This window comes from Sceloporus occidentalis, unplaced genomic scaffold (genome assembly GCF_023333645.1).
Source record: "Sceloporus occidentalis isolate IW3139 unplaced genomic scaffold, rSceOcc1.0.p SCAF_2, whole genome shotgun sequence".
Classification (NCBI taxonomy): Eukaryota; Metazoa; Chordata; class Lepidosauria; order Squamata; family Phrynosomatidae; genus Sceloporus; species Sceloporus occidentalis.
In genome coordinates, this window is record NW_028316982.1 from 106390976 (window position 1) to 106409857 (window position 18882).

Consider the following 18882-nt stretch of genomic DNA (forward strand, 5'->3'; position numbering starts at 1 on the left):
TTATCCAGCCAAGTTTGAGCTACACAAAGAGTGCTCAACAACGGCTCCTTTTCATCCAGGAGAGAAGTGACTAGTGGGGTCAAACAGGGCTCTGTCCTGGGCCCAGTTCTGTGCAACATCTTTATCAATGACTTGGATAACAGAATTGGGAGCATACCTATCAAATTTGCAGATGACACCAAATTAGGAGGAATAGCTAATACCCCAGAGGACAAGATGAAAATTCAAAATGACCTGAATAGACTAGAAAGCTGGGCCAAAGCTAACAAAATGAAATTCAACACGGAGAAATGTAAGGTACTGCACTTAGGATGGAAAAATAAAATGCACAGATATAAGATGGGGGACACCTGGCTGAATGAAACTACATGTGAAAGGGATCTAAGAGTCCAAGTAGACCACAAGTTGAACATGAGTCAACAGTGTGATGCGGCAGCTAAAAAGGCCATTGCAATTTTAGGCTGCATCAATAAAAGTATAATGTCTATATCAAGACAAGTTATAGTGCCACTGTACTCTGCTTTGGTAAGGCCTCACCTGGAATATTGTGTCCAGTTCTGGACACCACAATTTAAAAAGGATATTGTGAAACTGGAGCGTGTCCAAAGGAGGGCGACTAAAATGGTGAAGGGTCTGGAAACCATGTCCTATGAGGAACGACTTAGGGAGCTGGGGATGTTTAGCCCGGAGAAAAGAAGGTTAAGAGGTGATATGATAGCCCTGTTTAAATATTTGAAGGGATGTCATATTGAGGAGGGAGAAAGCTTGTTTTCTGCTTCTCCAGAGAACAGGACCCGGAGCAATGGATGCAAGCTACAGGAAGAGATTCCACTTCAACATTAGGAGGAACCTCCTGACAGTAAGGGCTGTTTGATAGTGGAACAAACTCCCTCAGAGTGTAGTGGAATTTCTTTCTTTGGAGGTCTTTAAGCAGAGGCTGGTTGTCCATCTGTCAGGGATGCTTTGATTGAGAGCTCCTGCATGGCAGGGAGTTGGATTGGATGGCCCTTGTGGTCTCTTCCAACTCTACAATTCTATGATTCTATGAAAGTGGTTTTGGGATGTGTAGGAATCTTATGACACAAAACCAAGATAATGCAAATGGTTATTATTAAAAAATACCATGATTCCAGTCTCTGTGACAGATTAAATTTAAAAATATGAAATTAATCTTTTGCTAAAATTTCACTTATCAGAAACCAGTAGACAAAGATTAAGATTTCTTTAGTAGTATGATCTCCCTTTGCACACAAAACCCTTATTATCTTGTTGATATAAATTAAAACTGAGAGGCAATCACACTGAATATCTATGCTACATATAGGCATTTTGAACATTATTCCTATTGCATAACCTATAATTATAACTATGGAATGCTATAAAACACCACCCTCTCTATTTTTTATTATTTTCTATGATGATGTAGTGGTGATGATGACAGATGTGATGACAGATTCTTCCCATTAGAAAGAACCTTAAGTTAAAAATATCTAAAGGTGGCACAGAGAGCCAGAGTGGTGTATTGACTTGAGCACTAGACCAGTGTTCAAGTCCCTGCTTGGCCATGAATATTCACTGGGTGACCTTGGGCAAATCATACTCTCTCAGCCTCAGAGGAAGGGAAAGGCAGACCCCCTCTGAACAAATCTTGCCAAGGAAACCCAATGATAGGTCATCTTAGTGTTGCCATATTTCAGAAATAAATCGAAGGCACAAAACCACAAAAGTGACAGAAAATGAAACTGGCAGATTTCCCTTTTCTTGTTGGAGGGCCACTGTCAGACATTTGGCCTAAACTGAGCAAAGGTTAGTCTCAGTATAAGGCAGTTCCTCAGATATTTCAGTCTGAATGGGCTTCCTATCAGAGCTGAGCTCCTACAAATGCAAACTGCAGGCCTGGTTTAATGCAATCTGGTGCCCCATATCTCCATACAGGTATCGCCGTCTTCATTCTGGAGATGAAGCTACACTTTCCTTATGTACCAGGATGTGGTTCTTTTTTCTTCTTTTGTCAAGGTATATAAAGGTTTCACAGAAACCTTAGATACGCACCACTCGTTTCCAGTAAAGCACATGATAACATGACTTTACAAAAGTGATGCACACTGTTTTGTGGCATTTTAACAATTCTTTAAAGCAACCCAATTTATACATTAAAATCAAGACATTGTTTGCAAGACTGAGCTTCTACCATTGTTGCTGATATTAGTAGTACTATATTGTTATTACCAGTGTATCACAACACCACCAACGTTCCAATTTAATTCCCGGCTGCTGAAAAAAAAAAGCCCTGCAAACCAGGTTTAACCAGGGAAGAAATCTGTCCAATCAGCACTTTGCAAGGTATTTTCTCCTTTCTTTTATTCACAAAAGGTTTAACTGATCAATCTAAGGAGGGACAAAGAAGGCTAAGCCACATCATTTCTTTAACCAAAGGCAAACAAAAGGTTCTTGGGAAAAAGATTTTCTTACAGCCACACCTATTTAAGAAAAGAAATCAAAGACTCATTTTGCCCCTCAAAATATACAATCAGGGCAGGGAAACATTTTTCAGTAGAAGCTAGTGAATATCATGTAACTGTAGTTATGTATTATACTGTAAGTACTGCATTCTGTCAAACTGGAAACAATTGAAAATAAAAACTCAAGAAGAAATTCCTAATTAGACATCAGTCACAAGTCACAACACCTCCGTGAACTGAAGGGCTCTACCTTCTTTGGGTGAAATCACCTCTTCTCCTACATTTCTTACGCTTGATTCAGACCTACTTAATTGATTGTTGAACGCCTACATTTCTGTGTACAGGTGAGGATGCCAGTAGAGGTCTATGCAGCTTACCTTCCCCACAGTAGCCAACATTCTGATTGATTCTGCCTTAAATATACTCAGGATTAGTTCACCATTTTGAGCCAATCCACTTGGTACTTTTATTAATGACTAGCTTGTTGCTGTTGCAGTAGTTGGTAAAACCAGGATTATAACTGAGCCACCATCAGATTGTAAAGTGATATCCTAAATCAGTGTTCCCCAGACTTTTAGAGATTTTGGACATCAGCTTCCAAAAGCCTCGGCCATGTTGGCTAATAGTCTGGGATTCTGCAAGCTGAAGTCCAAAATCCCTTATAAAACACTGTTTGGGGACTGCTGTCCTAAATAATCCTAGTTTCAAAAACAGTTGCAGTGGCGCAACAGTCTATCTTAGAACTTGGCCCTTACTCAGAATTTTTAATACTTTTTCTAATAATGAAAAGGAACTAATTGTAGCTGCACCCAATAACTGTGCAACTTTGACTATGGAAACTGGAATGGAATCAATTATAATAATGGTGTTGTTGTTTTTAATGTGACAGCTTGTTTCATTGTGTTTTAATCTTTTTATCAACTGGATTTTGTTTTAGCTCTATCTTGTTTTAACCTTGTTGTAAGATGCCTTGGGTCCCATGTCAGAGGAAAGGCGGGATATAAATAACATATATAAATAAATAACTATTATATTTATCCAAAAAGCATAGTTATTCACAATAGACTAAATCCAATTGCTAGTTCCAGCTTGATTCAGACCCGCTTAACTGGTTGGTGAATGGTAAGTCAACACTTACATAAATTCCATACCACAGGATAAGTTAAGGTAACTGCTTCAGATAACAAATCTGAAGTATCCTGAAGGACAGTAAAATTAGTGGCAGAAAGCTCTGAACCAATGGGCACAAGCCGTATTGAGCTGAACCAGAGGTGAACTGTGACTGTACTGTATTCATTTTTGAAAGTATGAGGCCATTTTTATTTTCTACTACTAAGAGTGTCCTGGGCATCTCTTATCTATGAGGGATTTTTGAAAAGTAGCTCATTTTGCTCATTGCTGGGCATCTAGACACATGGATAACAACCATGCTGGGATGGAACCCTATCCAGGCTGTCCCCACAGTGGCAGGTTAATGACGGGAGTCCTAGATTTGGAATTATGGGGCCAATTTGGAGAAGGGTGTTATCGCACATGCCCAAGTCAACTGGTCACCTGAGTTCCAGAAGATGATTTTTTTATACTTGTCCTCTATGGAGGTATGATCTGAACTCACACTAAATCTAACACTCTCACCACTAAACAACATACTGATTTTCAAAGCAATTCAGGTCAATTCACAAATGAATTCCTTGGCTCGCTCTTTTGTAACCAAAAGCTTCTTACAGCCTGAATGAGGATATACATAAAAGTATTTTGCTCTTTGTGTTCAAAAACATCACACTACAATGATAATTACTAAATACCATAATCCACTTTTAACATTAGTCAACTCCCTTCTTTAAAAAATAAATACACACACACACATACATATGTACACCCACAATAGTCCTTACACCAAGATTTTTATAGAGCTTGATGGAAAAATATGCATGTTCCTTCCTGCATCTAATTACCCCAACTGCAAAAATCTGCCAACTATTCTGCCCTTTAGTTCTTTTAATCGTATTAGTCCAACTGCATTCCAATGCCAATAGAAACAAACATGTAAAGATCTTTTTTTTCTTTTGCCTAACAGACTCCAAATATGTAGTAGAATAACTATTTTTGGAGCAAAACCTCCCTCTTTTCCAGTTAGAAAACAAAGAGCATAATATTTATTATTCTCTATCTAAGCAGAGTAAAAGAAACCAAAAATATTAAACTACAAAAAGGGCATAGCTCAACGGTACAGTACATGTTTTGCATGCAAAAGATCCTGAATTCAATCCTTCCATGTCCAGATAGGTCTAGAAAAGACCCAGAGATTACTGCCCATTAGTGCAGACAATGGTGAGCTAGCTAGACTCTCAAGTGTTGAACCGTCTAAGACTTGCATGTATCTTTTCCTTATTTTCTTGTACAGAACTTATAAATTCCACTATTTTGTTTCCTCCCTTTCTCGAATTTTTGCACACCTGCATTTTCTTTTACTCATTTCTCAAAGACAAAATATTAATTCATCCAGTATGTTGCAGGAAGAGCTTGGAATTATCATGTTAATACTCACAACACCACCACTAACACCTCAATTTTCCTCTGAACAAGAATGTAATAATATTATTTTTACTTCTCAAGTTACTTCTTTAGTGTAATAATTAACATTTACTTGTTGATTTTAGAATGTTTGGAGGGGTCATTTTTGGGAAAATTTGGTGGCATATTTCTAGGGAGTAATCTTTTTTGTTTTAGTGTATTTTGGTAATTTTTTAAAGAAAGAAAGAAAGAGCAATACATTAGCAAGACTTTTAAAGAATGAAAAGCAAACTACTTTTTTCAAAAGTAATGTCCAATGCAAATGCATGCATGTTTAAAAAAACATTCCTTATAGGATTTTTTGTCATTTGGAAGGCTATGTATGCAAGATGACAGCCACAAGAAAAAATGTTGATATATCCTTTGTATAGTGTAAAATGTTTCACTCTTTTTTAAACAATAAAAAAAACAGCATTCCAAACTCTGATCCGAGAACTAAATAGCATCCAGTCTGGATCCTATTCAAGTCAAACCAGCTTGTTAGGAACCATTCCTGTAATGATTTATGCTGTCTTCTGATGCTTTATAATATACTTCTCTACACTTTATGGGGTCTTTTTTCATAGCAGGCACTCCTAGCAACCAAGCCAAGGCAGAGAATGTACTTCATACACCTGGCGCTGCTCCAGCCTTCAGCAATATTGATAATTATATTGATGTTTCCATGTCATTGCTATTCTGCTGCAAGACAGAATCTCATCGTCTAATTAGGCATTTCCTATGTTCTTGTCCATTCATTTCTGAAAATGAATTTTTATTTGTGTGTGTGTGTGTTGTGTATGAAGAAATCAGCAGAACAATGCTGCGCAGATAAGAATACTTACATCTGTTACTATCATTACCAACATTGTAATGTGAAGCAAGAAAAACTGGGGGAGATGGTGAATATAATTTCTCAGAAGGTAATTTTCCTTTCAGCCTAAGTACTCTTATTCATCGCACAGTTACTCAATGATTTCCTGTTCTAATTACAAGGCATTATACAGAAAGACGTTTGTAGAAGGCGAATTTACAGACGCCTATGTCTGAAGAGCTGGAATCAGTTGCCAGTGTTTAAGATTCCAAACTTGTACATCAACTTTATCAGTTCTCCAGCACTGGGTGATGTATCCTAGCACAAATCTAAATCTCTCCCAAGGCAGTTACGTTAGCACAAATTTATACATCAAAGGAGGAAATATACACTTGCAGCTAAACGTGCTGTTAAACACTTGCAGTTAAACTGCTGGTTTTTAAAATATATATACAAAAATAAGCCCCCCTCCCCACTGAAGGGCTGCCTTTCTCGTTGGCTGCAAAACTGGAAGCAACCCAAGAAGAGTGGAAAATATTAAAAGCAACATCACCCCATGAAAAAGAAAGGCAAGGAGCAGGGGTTGAGGAGGAAAAGTGAAAGACAGAGAGAAAGAGGAAGAGAGCATTGGGAACACTGCCCAAAAATTTAAATGAATGCCCCAGGTTTTTTATTTATAAAAACCTGCAGTGACTTAAATTATGCGTCACGATTACACTGTTGTGGTTATTTTGAGAAACAGCTTGTACTGTAAGTCAGCTGCTGAAGCCCCACCCTGACGATTTGTTAATTCTTTATACAGCCATCAACTGAAGCAGGCACTGAATGGGGAAGATTGTTCAAGAAAAAAAGAGATTATAATGTATGACACAGATCTTGTTAATCTTTTAACCTAAACAGAGTAACAAACCCCCTTCCTCACCAAAGATTTTAAATATCCCAGACTAATAATCTGCGTCAGTGTATAATTGATAACAGATTGTTTTTAAAAGCCTGTGTCAAAAACAATACAGCTGCTGGTAGGCTATGGAAGTAAGGCTGGTGTTTGTCCCAATGGCCTTAAACATTTTTCTCAGAAAGAAAGGAGAATGCTAACACATTGTCCTGACCATGCCCAAGCTCATGTGATTCCAGAAGGTTGGGCTCAGCTAGTAGGTTTTGCTAGAAGCTTCACAAATCTGATCAGGAAGGCTTTGAACTGAGTTATATGGGGCAAGAAGACAATATTCCAAAAAGCAGAGGGACATCAAATATTTGAGACAACAGCCTTCACAATGCATGAGAAATTGAGCCAATAGCACAAGAGCCCAATAATAGGCAGAAACAAAGAATGAATCAGCTGGAAGAAATGGCCCATGGTCTTAGATGCCTCTACACTAATGTACAGAGCATTTGTGGGCAATAAACAAGATGAACGTGAAGCCTTAATGCAGAAACACAAATATTATTTAATAGGTCTCAGTGAAACCTGATAGGATGAATCTCATGATTGGAAAATTGTAATTGAAGAGTACAGTGCGCCCGCATTATACGCGGGCGCACTATACGCGGCTTTGAGCTTACACGCTCAAGTTGCAGGGAGCGTGTGGGTTGCCAAGGGGCAGCACGTCCCATTTAGTGAATGGGGCTCCAGCATAGGCAGAATTCGCCTTACGCGGGGGGGGGGGGGGGTCCGGAACGGATCCCCAGCATAAGGGTCTACTGTATAACCCAGGGGTCGGCAACCTCCGGCCCGCAGGCCGGATCCGGCCCGCAGGCCGGATCCGGCCCGCAGGCGCCTTTCCGCCGGCCCCTGGTCCCTCCCGCCGCTGAAATCGCCGCCGATTTCGGCGGCTTCAGCCGCCATTTTGCCCTTCAAAATGGCGGCGAAGTCTCGCGCGACCTTTTTTGCCGCCATTTTGAAGGGCAAAATGGCGGCGCCCATTCTGAGGCCCGCTGCTGCCTCCGGAGCCCCGAAACGGGGCTCCAGCAGCCGCAACGGGCCTCTTGGAGGCCCCCTGCGACCTTCGGAGCCTCGAAACGGGGCTCCAGAAGCCGCAACGGGCCCCTGGGCGGCCAGTTGCCGCCGCTGGGGCCCTCCAGGAGGGCTCCTGCGACGGCAGCGGGCCCCTGGGCGGCCAGTTGCCGCCGCTGGGGCCCTCCAGGAGGGCTCCTGCGACGGCAGCGGCCCCCTGGGAGGCCAGTTGCCGCCGCTGGGGCCCTCCAGGAGGGCTCCTGCGACGGCAGCGGGCCCCTGGGAGGCCAGTTGCCGTCGCTGGGGCCCTCCAGGAGGGCTCCTGCGATGGCAGCGGGCCCCTGGGAGGCCAGTTGCTGTCCCTTGGGCCCTCCAGGAGGTCTCCTGCGACGGCAGAGGGCCTCCCAGAGGCCCATTGCCTGCACCGGGGTCCTCCAGGAGGGCTCCAGTGGCGGCAGCGGGCCCCTGGGAGGCCCGTTGCCATCGCAGGGTCCCTACAGGAGGGTTCCAGCGGCAGCAGCGGGCCCCTGGGAGGCCAGTTGCTGTCCCTTGGGCCCTCCTGGAGGACCCCAGCAAAGGCAACGGGCCTCTGGGAGGCCCGCTGCCGTCGCAGGAGCCCTCCTGGAGGGCCCAAGGGACACCAACTGGCCTCCCAGGGGCCCGCTGGGAGGCCAGTTGCCGTCGCAGGGGCCCTCCAGGAGGGCTCCGACGGCGGCAGCGGGGCCCTGGCGTCAGGGGCCAGCAAAGACGGGGAGGCCTCCAGCGCTGGCGGTCCCCGCCGGCTCTTTCCTGGCCTCTGACAGGGCCTGGGGCCCCGTCAGGGGCTGGCAAAGAGGAGGTGGCATGGCCCTTGGGGGTGGAAGCTCCGCCCCTGGGGTGGAAGCTCCGCCCCCAGCATGCGGCCCCGCCCCCGGGGGTGGAACCTCCACCCCCCGGCTTCGGCCCCCCGGTTGTCTGAGGGACACCAACCTGGTCCCCGGCTCAAAAAGGTTGCCTACCCCTGGTATAACCTATTCTAAAGTAGTAGACCAAAAAGGAAAGGAGGAGGAGTAGCATTATGTGTCAAAGATATGTACCCCTGTGAGGAGATCCATGACTTGCAGCCAGAGACAGATGAACTGCATACTTTAACTGTCACCTTGTATTTTGTATTGCATTGTATTGCAATTTTTACTGTACACCGCTATGATAATTGCGGAATAGCGGTCTATAAATAAAACGTATTATTATTATTATTATTATCCAAGGGTACTAAAGGAACTTGCAAGGAATCTTCTTCCTGCACAATCATGGTCCATTACTTTGTTAACCAGCTTCAAAGCTGAATTGAAGACAATCCTGTTTAGTCAAGTGTTCCCAGGCCTTGCATGGCCTATGCTGTTTTAATCTGTGTTTTTCATTTTACAGTGGACCCTTGTTATACGCTGGGGTTTGGTTCCAAGATCCCCCGTGTATAACAAAATCCGTGTATGCTCAAGTCCCATTAAATATAATGACATAGCAAAATGGTGTCCCTAATAAAAATGGAAAATCAAGGTAAATTTATACTTTTTTGGAACATTTTCAGACCGTGTATGCTTGACTCCGTGTATAAAAAATCTGTGTATAAGAAGGATCGATTGTATTGCTTCTAATTTAATATATGTATTAATCTCCATTATTCTTTGTAGGGGGTACACTACTTTCAGGTCTTTATTTTATTTTATTTTATTTGATAGTATGTACAGCTCTGTGTAAACCTAAGCACTTTATAAATAAATTATCATCATCATCATCATCGCAGGGCCACTGCTAGTAATGTTTGAGGGTTCTTAAGGACTAGCAGACTAGTGGAGAGCAAATGTTGTCCCTGTCATCAAAAAGAAGGGGGGGGGGGGTAAGGACTTGAAAAACTACCAGCCAGTCAACTTAATATTGTTCTATTGTTCTAGACCAAATTATTAAACAATCTATCTGTAATGACTATTTTATCTGTAATGACCTAAGTTAAAAAGGAATGCTATGATTATTAAGTGCCAGCATGGGTTTCTCAAAAACAAGCCATGCCAAATGTGCTGGCCAAATTGTTGTTGTTGTTGTTGTTGTTGTTGTTGTTGTTGTTATTATTATTATTATTATTAAGCCATGCCAAATTAATTTCTCTTTTGATAGAGTTACAAGCTTGTTAGATTAGGGGTATGCTGTGGATGTAGTTTATCGTGATTTCAGTAAGAGTTTTGACAAGGTTCACCAGCATATACTTGCAGGCAAGCTGGTGAGCTGTACTCTAGAAAGAGTTACAGTTATGTGAATTTGTAATTGGTTGACAGAGTGAACCTAGAGGGTGCTCACCAATGATTGCTTTTCATCATGGAGAGAAGTGATTAGTGCGGTGCCTCAGGATTCTGTCCTGAGCTCAGTCTTGTTTAACATCTTTATAAATGGCATAGATGAGGGAATAGAAGGCATGGTTGTACAATTTGCAGATGTCACTAAATGGGGAAAGGGGTAGCTAATACTCCAGAGGACAGAATCAGAATTCAAAATAACTTTGATGGATTGGAAAGTGGACCAGAGCTAACAAAATGAATTATAACAGGGATAAATGTAAGGCACTACATCCTGACAGGAAAAATGAAATGTACATCTATAGGATGGTTGGCACCTTAGTTGAAAGCAATATATGTGAAAAGGATATAAGTGTCTTAGTAGACCAAAAATCAAACATGAGGCAACAGTGTGATGCTGTGTCCAAAAAAGCCAATGTAATGCTGAGCTATATCAACAGGAGTGTACCATCTAGATTGAGGGAAATATTGGTGCCACTCTGTTCTGCTTTGGTTAGGCCTCACCTGGAATACTGTGTCCAGTTTTGGGAACCACTGTTCAGGATGGATATTAACAAAGTGGAATATGTCCAGAAAAAGGTGACCAAAATGATCAAAAGTCTGGAAAACAAGCCTTATGAGGAACAGCATATGGAGCTGGGCACATTTAGCTTGAAAAGGATATGTCTGAGAGATGCTATGATAATTATGGTCTAAAGCACAGGGCAGAAATAATCCAGTTTGAGACCACCCTGACTCATTGCTAGGGAATTCTGGGAACTGCAGTTTTGCTAGACATTTAGCCTTCTCTGTCAGTGAGCTCTGGTGCCACAATAAACTACAGTTTCCAGGATTCCCTAGCATTGAGCCAAGGAAATTAAAGCAGTCTCAAACTGGATTATTTCTGCAGTGTGTTTTGGACCACTGTTTTAAATACTGAAGGGATGTCATTCAGAAGATGTAGTCAGCTTGTTTTCTGCTGATCCAGAGACCAGAATATGAACTAATGAGTTCAAATCACAAGAAGTTTTAAAAGCAGAATTTAGATAGTTATCTTTTAAGAGTGCTTTAGTTGTGTATTCCTCCATGGCAGGGGGTTGGACTAGATGACCCTTGTGTTCCTTTCCAAATCTTAAGTTTCTATGATTCTAGCTGGATGGAAGAGACCAAGAATACTGTGGACCAGATAGGACTAGGAAAGGATTATGCCTGAAATGCCTGAAAAACCACTATAAGTCGGAGTTGCAATATTGGGACAGACAATCAGACAGACAGATGAGCATGCCATCTGATCACATCACTCCATATGACAGTTCACATAATGTGAGAAATATGCATCTTTTAGACCAACAAAACTTAATTTCAGAGTAACTGACAAAAGGACATGTGCCACAGTGCTGCCTTCCTTGATTCTGTTTTGCCCCTAAGACTTCAGGGAGGAGTGCAGCATCATGGATGCCTTAAGCATGAGTCTACATTATAGGATCATAGAAAGCAAAGGCAAAAGCCCAACATACAGGATGCCAAATGGTAATGAAAGCATTCAGTTCCCAATCTCTCCACTGAATGATTCCTCCTTTAACAGTTTGTATCTGGCACATTCAATCTTCTCAATCTGGTGTCACCTTGTGCTGACTCCTAATGTGGTGTGGCTTGTTGAAACCACCACCCGGTCTTTCTTTGAACACTTTTAACAACTCACTCGACTCAACAGCTTCCTTTGGGTGCTCACCAGCTTTTCAGCTCTCCTTTCCATGCAAGCTCATCACATGGCACCCCATCACTAAATGACATCTCAATTGATAATTCACAGCTGAGTGATATAAGTGGTTTATACTGAAAAGCACTGTGCTGCTGGCAACATCAAGTGTTACAAAAGCTCTGTCTGTGGTCTATGGCAGTTACTGCAATAATATACATCATTGGTTGTTACGGTGACAGAAGTAAGATAAACAAGCATGTGTGAATTTGTGCCTGATCTATTCCTCCCATTCTGAGTCCTTGACAAATAAAAAAAACCTAAGGTTTTCTAACTTTACCTTTCCAACCTCCTGTACACCAGTTTTCTCATTTATTTTCAGCAAAGTATTTAAACAACAATGCTACTGTATGCTGCTGATTAAACCATACTTTCATACTGGTTTTGGAACGTGGCTTGCAAACCCAAACTAAATGTAACAATTGTCAACGTTAGTCTTCAGAGACATAGCAGTATTAGTCTGGAATATCAGTATGCAAAGGGATCTCGTACCACCTTTGAGACTAACTGTGCGAAAGAAGTTGTAGCATAAGCTTTTGACCAAAGCTTCTACTACAACGTCTCTTGCACAGTTAGTTTCAAAGCTGGTACGAGATCCCTTTGCATACTGATATTTCAGACTAACACTGCTATGTCTGACAATCATTACATTTAGTTTGGGATTGCAAGCCACCTTCCAAACCCACTCTGAAACTCTGATTCAACCAGTACATTTTAAAAAACACTTTAAATTATTTCATTTAAGTAGTATAAAATTACATTTTTAAAAAATACAACAGTTAAAAATATAAATAATCACAGCACATACCCCAGTAAGAATGATTACATTCTTATTGTGGTGTGTGTTCTCCCTGAGAATGATTACATATAAAAATCTGCTTTTGATTAATTTTGTGAGCTTTTGTTTAAGGTGTGTATGCAAAGGCGCACACATACTCACAATGAATCTGAAAATAAGTAATGAAGGGAAGATCTGCACTTGTCAAAATTGGACTGACAATAAGAATAGCTCTAGCAGCAAGAATATCCACCTCTCTCCCCCTTTATTTTTCCTGGCTATTATAATAAAAAATCCAGAGTAGCTGGACAACTGCCAAAACATGGTTATCACCACATAAATGCAGTTAGAACTCCCATTATGTGAAGCTCTTCATTATACAGATATTACTGTAGGTCACTCCTTGCATGTCTCTGTGTATAAACTTTTATGAAAAAGACACCCCTGTGTATGGAAAATTTTTACTAGCTGAATGTTCTGCATGCAGCTCCATAGCTTATGCTCAGCTACCCATGTTCTGTGTGACATTTAGGACAAATCAATGGGTGGGAGAAGACTGCAGAAACAGAGTCCTTGCCCAGTGTCCAGGCTGTCCAATAGCCCGGACGCATGAGAAAGAATTAACAGGTTTCTCTTTCACATAGGTGGGTACAAATCACTGGTCTACTAGTCATACAGGCAAAAGACCTTCACCATTTGGGATAAAGAGGACATACTGGTCCTGATCCCCAACCTAGAAAGGGAGCGTTTGCAGATATTGTTCTTCCTTTCTCTTCATTTCCATCGCCACCTTGCTCTGGCAGTACTGCTCAGCTTGCCTGAGCTAGCTAATTAATTGCAGCACTTTTGAAATATTAATGGCTGAATTACCACATTACGAAAATGCAAATCAAATAATTAGCTAACCCCAGTAGGCGAACCTGCAAATCTTTGTTTTTGAGGTTGAAACAAATTTGGGAGAATTATCAACACAATGGGGGAGACTGCTTTGTTGACAGAACTGTTGGGTAAGATAAATACCTTTTTTTTTTTGGCCACATATTCCCTACCTGAAAGTTAGTGTAAACAAGAACAACTATTCCATTATAGAAAACTGGGTATCTCTGATAGGGTAAGTGGTTATTTATTTACTTATTTTAGCCAAGATGTTGATGTTACTCATTTCAAATGGAAGTTTAACTAGTTAACAAGTTATGTTTAATTGTGAAATAAAGAGCAAAAGCAGCAACATACATTCTATTGCAATAAGTAATCCATGTCCCAATTCAAAGACTGTTGCATAGTCTCACTTGATCAGAGATGATGATCATGGATCACAACTGACTGTCAACTGGTTGCCAGCTGGAGCAGAGATGTGTAGAAATAATGGTTAGAATCAGCAGGATTTCCAATTTCTATTTTTATTTCTTTGCTTCTGGTTGTGTATCACTTACTTTGTTTAATAGATCAGGTTTGACTGGAGTGGATTTCCTTTCCCTATCATACCAGTTCCATACTCTAACAGGGGAAAAACCAAAGAAAACTGTTGAGGCCATTGTGTTCTTTAAAATTTTGATGGGAGAACAGGAGTAAGGATTCCAGCAAACTGCAGTATACTAGGAGCGTGTGTATGTATGGACTTGAAGGGAGTGAGTGGATGGCATAATATGACAACCTAACCATGGAAATTCAGCCGGTCAAAAATTACCAGCTCCACTGAGTGGCATCACTGCGGGGTTGTATGTGTGTGTGTAGAGTGCAGGCCACGCCAAGTGACACTTCAACAGAGGGCCCTCCTGCTGCTGTGGGGTGGGTGTGTGCAGTGCGGCTGACAGCATCCCCTACTTCTTCTCTGCTGTCATGGCTCTCTTCCTGCAGAAGAAAGAAGGAAGGCACGTGGCAAAGAAGGAGCAAACCCATCCCTCTTGGCTTTGCTTCTGCCAGGGAGAGGAAGCCGGGCAGAGGCAAAGCCAGTAAAGACTGGCCCTCCCCTCCTTTGCCTCTGTCTGGCTTCCTCATGAGGAAGGAGCCAAGCAGAGCTGTAGGAGGGGAGAGCCAGCCAGGAGGAGGCCTCCACTACCGTGGCAAAGCTGCACTGGTACAAGCACATCCTTTCGGCCATCCCTGGCAACCACCCCACACTGGGTGACACTGGGGTGAGGACGCCACTGCCTCCACCCACATTGTATTCCACTAACTTAGTATTTCTAAAGCCACATATTAGCGATCCAAGATATAGGGCCAGTCCAAGATACTTTGATGTCTAACGGTGACCCTTCCTCATTTCACGAACGGAAATCAGATGGACTGCCATTCTGCCTCACCTCTACATTTGGAAAGCAAGTGTGTCCTTCAGTACCATGTCATGCCACTACCAATTCAAGGATTCAAGCTAGACAGAGCCAAGTTATGCAGTGTTTATGGGATTTCAGTGGTTCAGGGAGGTAATGAAGAGCAAGGAAACCCACACCATCACATTTCTGCAGCAGTTTGGGTGATTTTTCAGCATTGGGGGCAAAATCTCAGTCCTTTTTTTTTTTAAGTAGGGGATCTGGAGGCTTAAAGTTATTGTTTTGGAGGGCTTTGGGAGCTATAAGACAGGATTCCAGGGGCTTCACTTTCCCCACCAGTGGCCTGTCAAAGAATCCATCCCACAACAGATGGTCAGAACCATCCAAATTTACACTATCATTCTTCTGTATTCATACATAGACCTAAGCCTATCTGCTTCATTTTGTATCCTCTTTTCCCAGCCTGTTCCATACATTATAAACATGTTTAGGTTAACACCTCTTGTGCATTTCCTCCTACTCTGAGTGTTTGTCTGTGTGAATGTGAATAAAAAAAGGAAAAATAACACCCAGTTCAGAGAGTTCTTTAAAAAGTTTAACATTCAAAATAAGGAGAACACCTACAAATCTAGGAGAGATTGAAATGACTGTTCAGTCTCATGCTAATACAGTCACATAAAAACCCCTGTTCTGTCTAATATGTACTTAAAGCTCCCAGCTGGAGAACATTATTTTACAGCTGGTGATTTCAATCTGATCTTTTCTATTCTCATCTAGACAGGAGTCAAAAATTGAGTACATTGCTCAAGAACTGGACCTGCATAATAAAATCTTCCATAATATTTATTTCATGAAATCACAAATACAGTTTTTGTAGAGGAGATGAAAGAAATTTAATACAGAAAATAAGAAGTGACTTCAGAAGCTTCCACCAAGATGGCTCTATTTTTTTGTAAATAACTCACTCCATATTCAGGTTTTTATAAACACCGTTCAAGAACTGGCATAGATCCAGCCAAAAAAGGGAACTAGAGAAAGAGAGAAATTAATCAGACTGGCAAGGAAGCCTCTTAACAATGAACAGGCCGAAGTAAAACACATAATACCCTCCAAACCCTATAAAGGTTTCCTCACTAGCTTTAGCTGCTGTATCATTGTGATAGAACATCATTGTATTTTCCTTCCACTTGCCCTCTTTTCAAAAGGTAACATCTACCAATTGAGTTGCCTCAGTTTTTGAAGCCATTGTACATAAATATTCTAATAATTATTCCCTGCTCTCCAAATATGCTACTTCATGCAACTGCAGGGAATGACCAGATTTAACTAGTTACTATTATTTTTCCAGTAACTAAACATAACTATATTCATTACAGTGGTGATGTAATGACACCTAATGGGTGTAACTGTAGCTTTTAGGTTCCTTTTACAGTAGGTGTGGAGATGCGGTGGCTCAAGTGGTTAAGATGCTGACTCTCTTGGTTGCAAGATCGGCAGGTTGGCAATTTGAGGCTCAGGTGCCATGTGATGGCATCACTAGTCTCAGCTTGCCAATATAGTGGTTCAATAGCATGCAAACAGATGTAGATAAATAGGTACCAGTTCGGTGGGAAGGTAAACAACGTTCTGTGCAGACGCTGGCTCTTTAATAATAATAATAATTTGTTTTATTTATATACCGCTATTCCAAAGATCATAGCGGTGAACAGCAAGTAAGCTAATTAGCAAGTAAGCTAATTTGCCCCCAACAGTCTGGGTACTCATTTTAGCGACCTCGGAAGGATGCAAGCCTGAGTTGAGCTTGGGCCCTTTTGCTGGTCTTGAACTCGCAACCTTGTGGTTTTGAGTGAATGGCTGCAGTACAGGCATTTAACCACTGTGCCACCAGGGCTCCCTTTGGCTTAGTAACGGAGATGAGCACCACCCCCTATGGTCGGACACGACTTGACAACCTTGTCAACTGGGAATACCTTTACCTTTACGGTAGCTGTGGTCAAACTGAAACCTTGGGGCCACATACACTCCCCTAAGGCTGGTTTTGTGGCCCCTGACTACCCCAGAATTTGTTTCTGGGGAGAGGAAAGGGGTGAAATACCTAACATCTAAAAGCCCCCTCTGCACTGTAATATTTTAAAAATACCATCATTAAAAACTAAAGTGAATATTCAACTCCTACAAGAAGAGTTGTTTTGTTTTGGGGGACATATTTGGCTGTCTGTGACCCCCCCCCCATGGTCTCAGTGGTAAAAGAAATGAACAGAAGCTCACCTTTCTTTAATAGTTCCAGGAATGAGACCTTAATAATGGCAGAGGAGAATATTGTGTGGTTTCAGTGCAAGTTTATGCTGTAAACCAGTGGTTCCCAAACTTTGGTCCTCCACATGTTTGGACTTCAGCTCCCAGCATTCCTGACAGTTGGCCAAGCTGGCTGGGGCATCTGACAGTTGAAGTCCAAAACACCCGGAGGACCAAAGTTTGGAAATCACTCCTGCAAACAATAAGGAGACAAGCTTTGTGTGCTCTAAGATGGTCAACTGCCCTTTGAAAATAGCCCAACACGGTTCGGCATGTGTGAGAAAAGCTCTTCTTCAGGGGCTTTCAGCAGAAATCACTGGAGTTAATCTCTAAAACACAGGAACATTAAACCTATGGAACTTGTCTCCTTATTGTTTTCTGCTTTTAATGTGCTTTTCAATGCTCTCTTCAGTACTAGTTTATGCTGTGCCTCATGGTCAAAATGCTGATACCTCCATGACCCCCACCATGAGGCACAGCATAAACTAGTCCTGAAAAGAGCATTTGTCTCAGAATGGCCATTCGCCTCCAGGGAAGGGGACAATCATTCATGTTTTTGCTTCATTTTCAGGAAAAGGCCTGATTTAGGCACATGGTGAGCTATTCCCCACCCAAACAATAAGGGGCTGAGAAATATGGCAGGTGTGTTGCCTGCTCCTGTTCTGCTAATTTGGTTGCAGAAAACAAAGAATGAAATGTACAGTATGTTGATGGAAAGCAAAATATTTCTTCTTAATGGGATCAAAACATGGCTTTAAACCCATGCTTTTCAGGTTATGTGATGTGGGGGACTGGCAGTTTCCACCATCTCCCCAGCATACCAGGCTTCAGTGCCATTTTTGTGCCCATTGACTGCAGCAGTTTCTAGAGATGTGCCTCAGACAGGTAGCCAGTGGCTCACAGACTGGCACTCACCTACAGACCATTGCACTGAGCAGCACTGTTTTAGACTATGCAGAAGGATCCTGAACAGATCTTCCCACATTTCTGCCATTTTTGTGTGCCTCGCTTGAATTCGGAAACAGTCAGAAACAGAGAGAAAAAGTGAGCACCTTTCATTATTGAAAACATGTTATTGTTCCATACTTCCTAGGACTGTAGCATGAACATACCTTCAATTTTCTTTCCTCTCCAGCAGTAAGAATGAAAATCTTTATCTTGGCTTTTCATGCAATGGCCTTTTCATTATCAGCCTGAAAAATTCAGTGGAACTTTGGCCCCAGATTTTTTTATAAAAAATATACAGTAGCTTCCACTCTCAAAGCCACATAATGAGGGGTGAGAGAGTGGAAACAGTCCAGTGATTTAAACATTTAAGCTTTGCTCTTGACATTTATGCCCTCTTTGAAACCCTTAATGAAATAACGGCCTTGTTAATTCTTGCAAGGTATAATTTATATAGCCTACATGTTAAAACACACACACAGCTCCCAACAACCCTGCATTATATACTCTTTGGTGTTAATAGTATACTAGCCATATCACAGCCCATTTTTAAAAAATAACGAGTGGCCCCTCCTTTGACCATAATGCTGATATATCCAAAGAAGTGAGAATAATTACTTTTTTACTGCAGGAGCATGCTTTCTTGCCCTGTTTGAGTTGGGGTTTTTAAGAAAGCTGCAAATATTACTTTCAAGCCTGGCTTTATTCTGACAGAACTCCATAAAGATAGTTAGTGAAAGCGTCAG

The 18882-nt window shown here is 41.8% G+C and overlaps 1 protein-coding gene across 3 annotated transcripts in view; it reads right to left on the bottom strand.

Annotated features, from left to right (window-relative positions):
* The window catches only part of ARID5B (AT-rich interaction domain 5B), a 269486-nt gene that overhangs the window by 130456 nt on the left and 120148 nt on the right, over positions 1-18882 (bottom strand). The window lies entirely within an intron of this gene.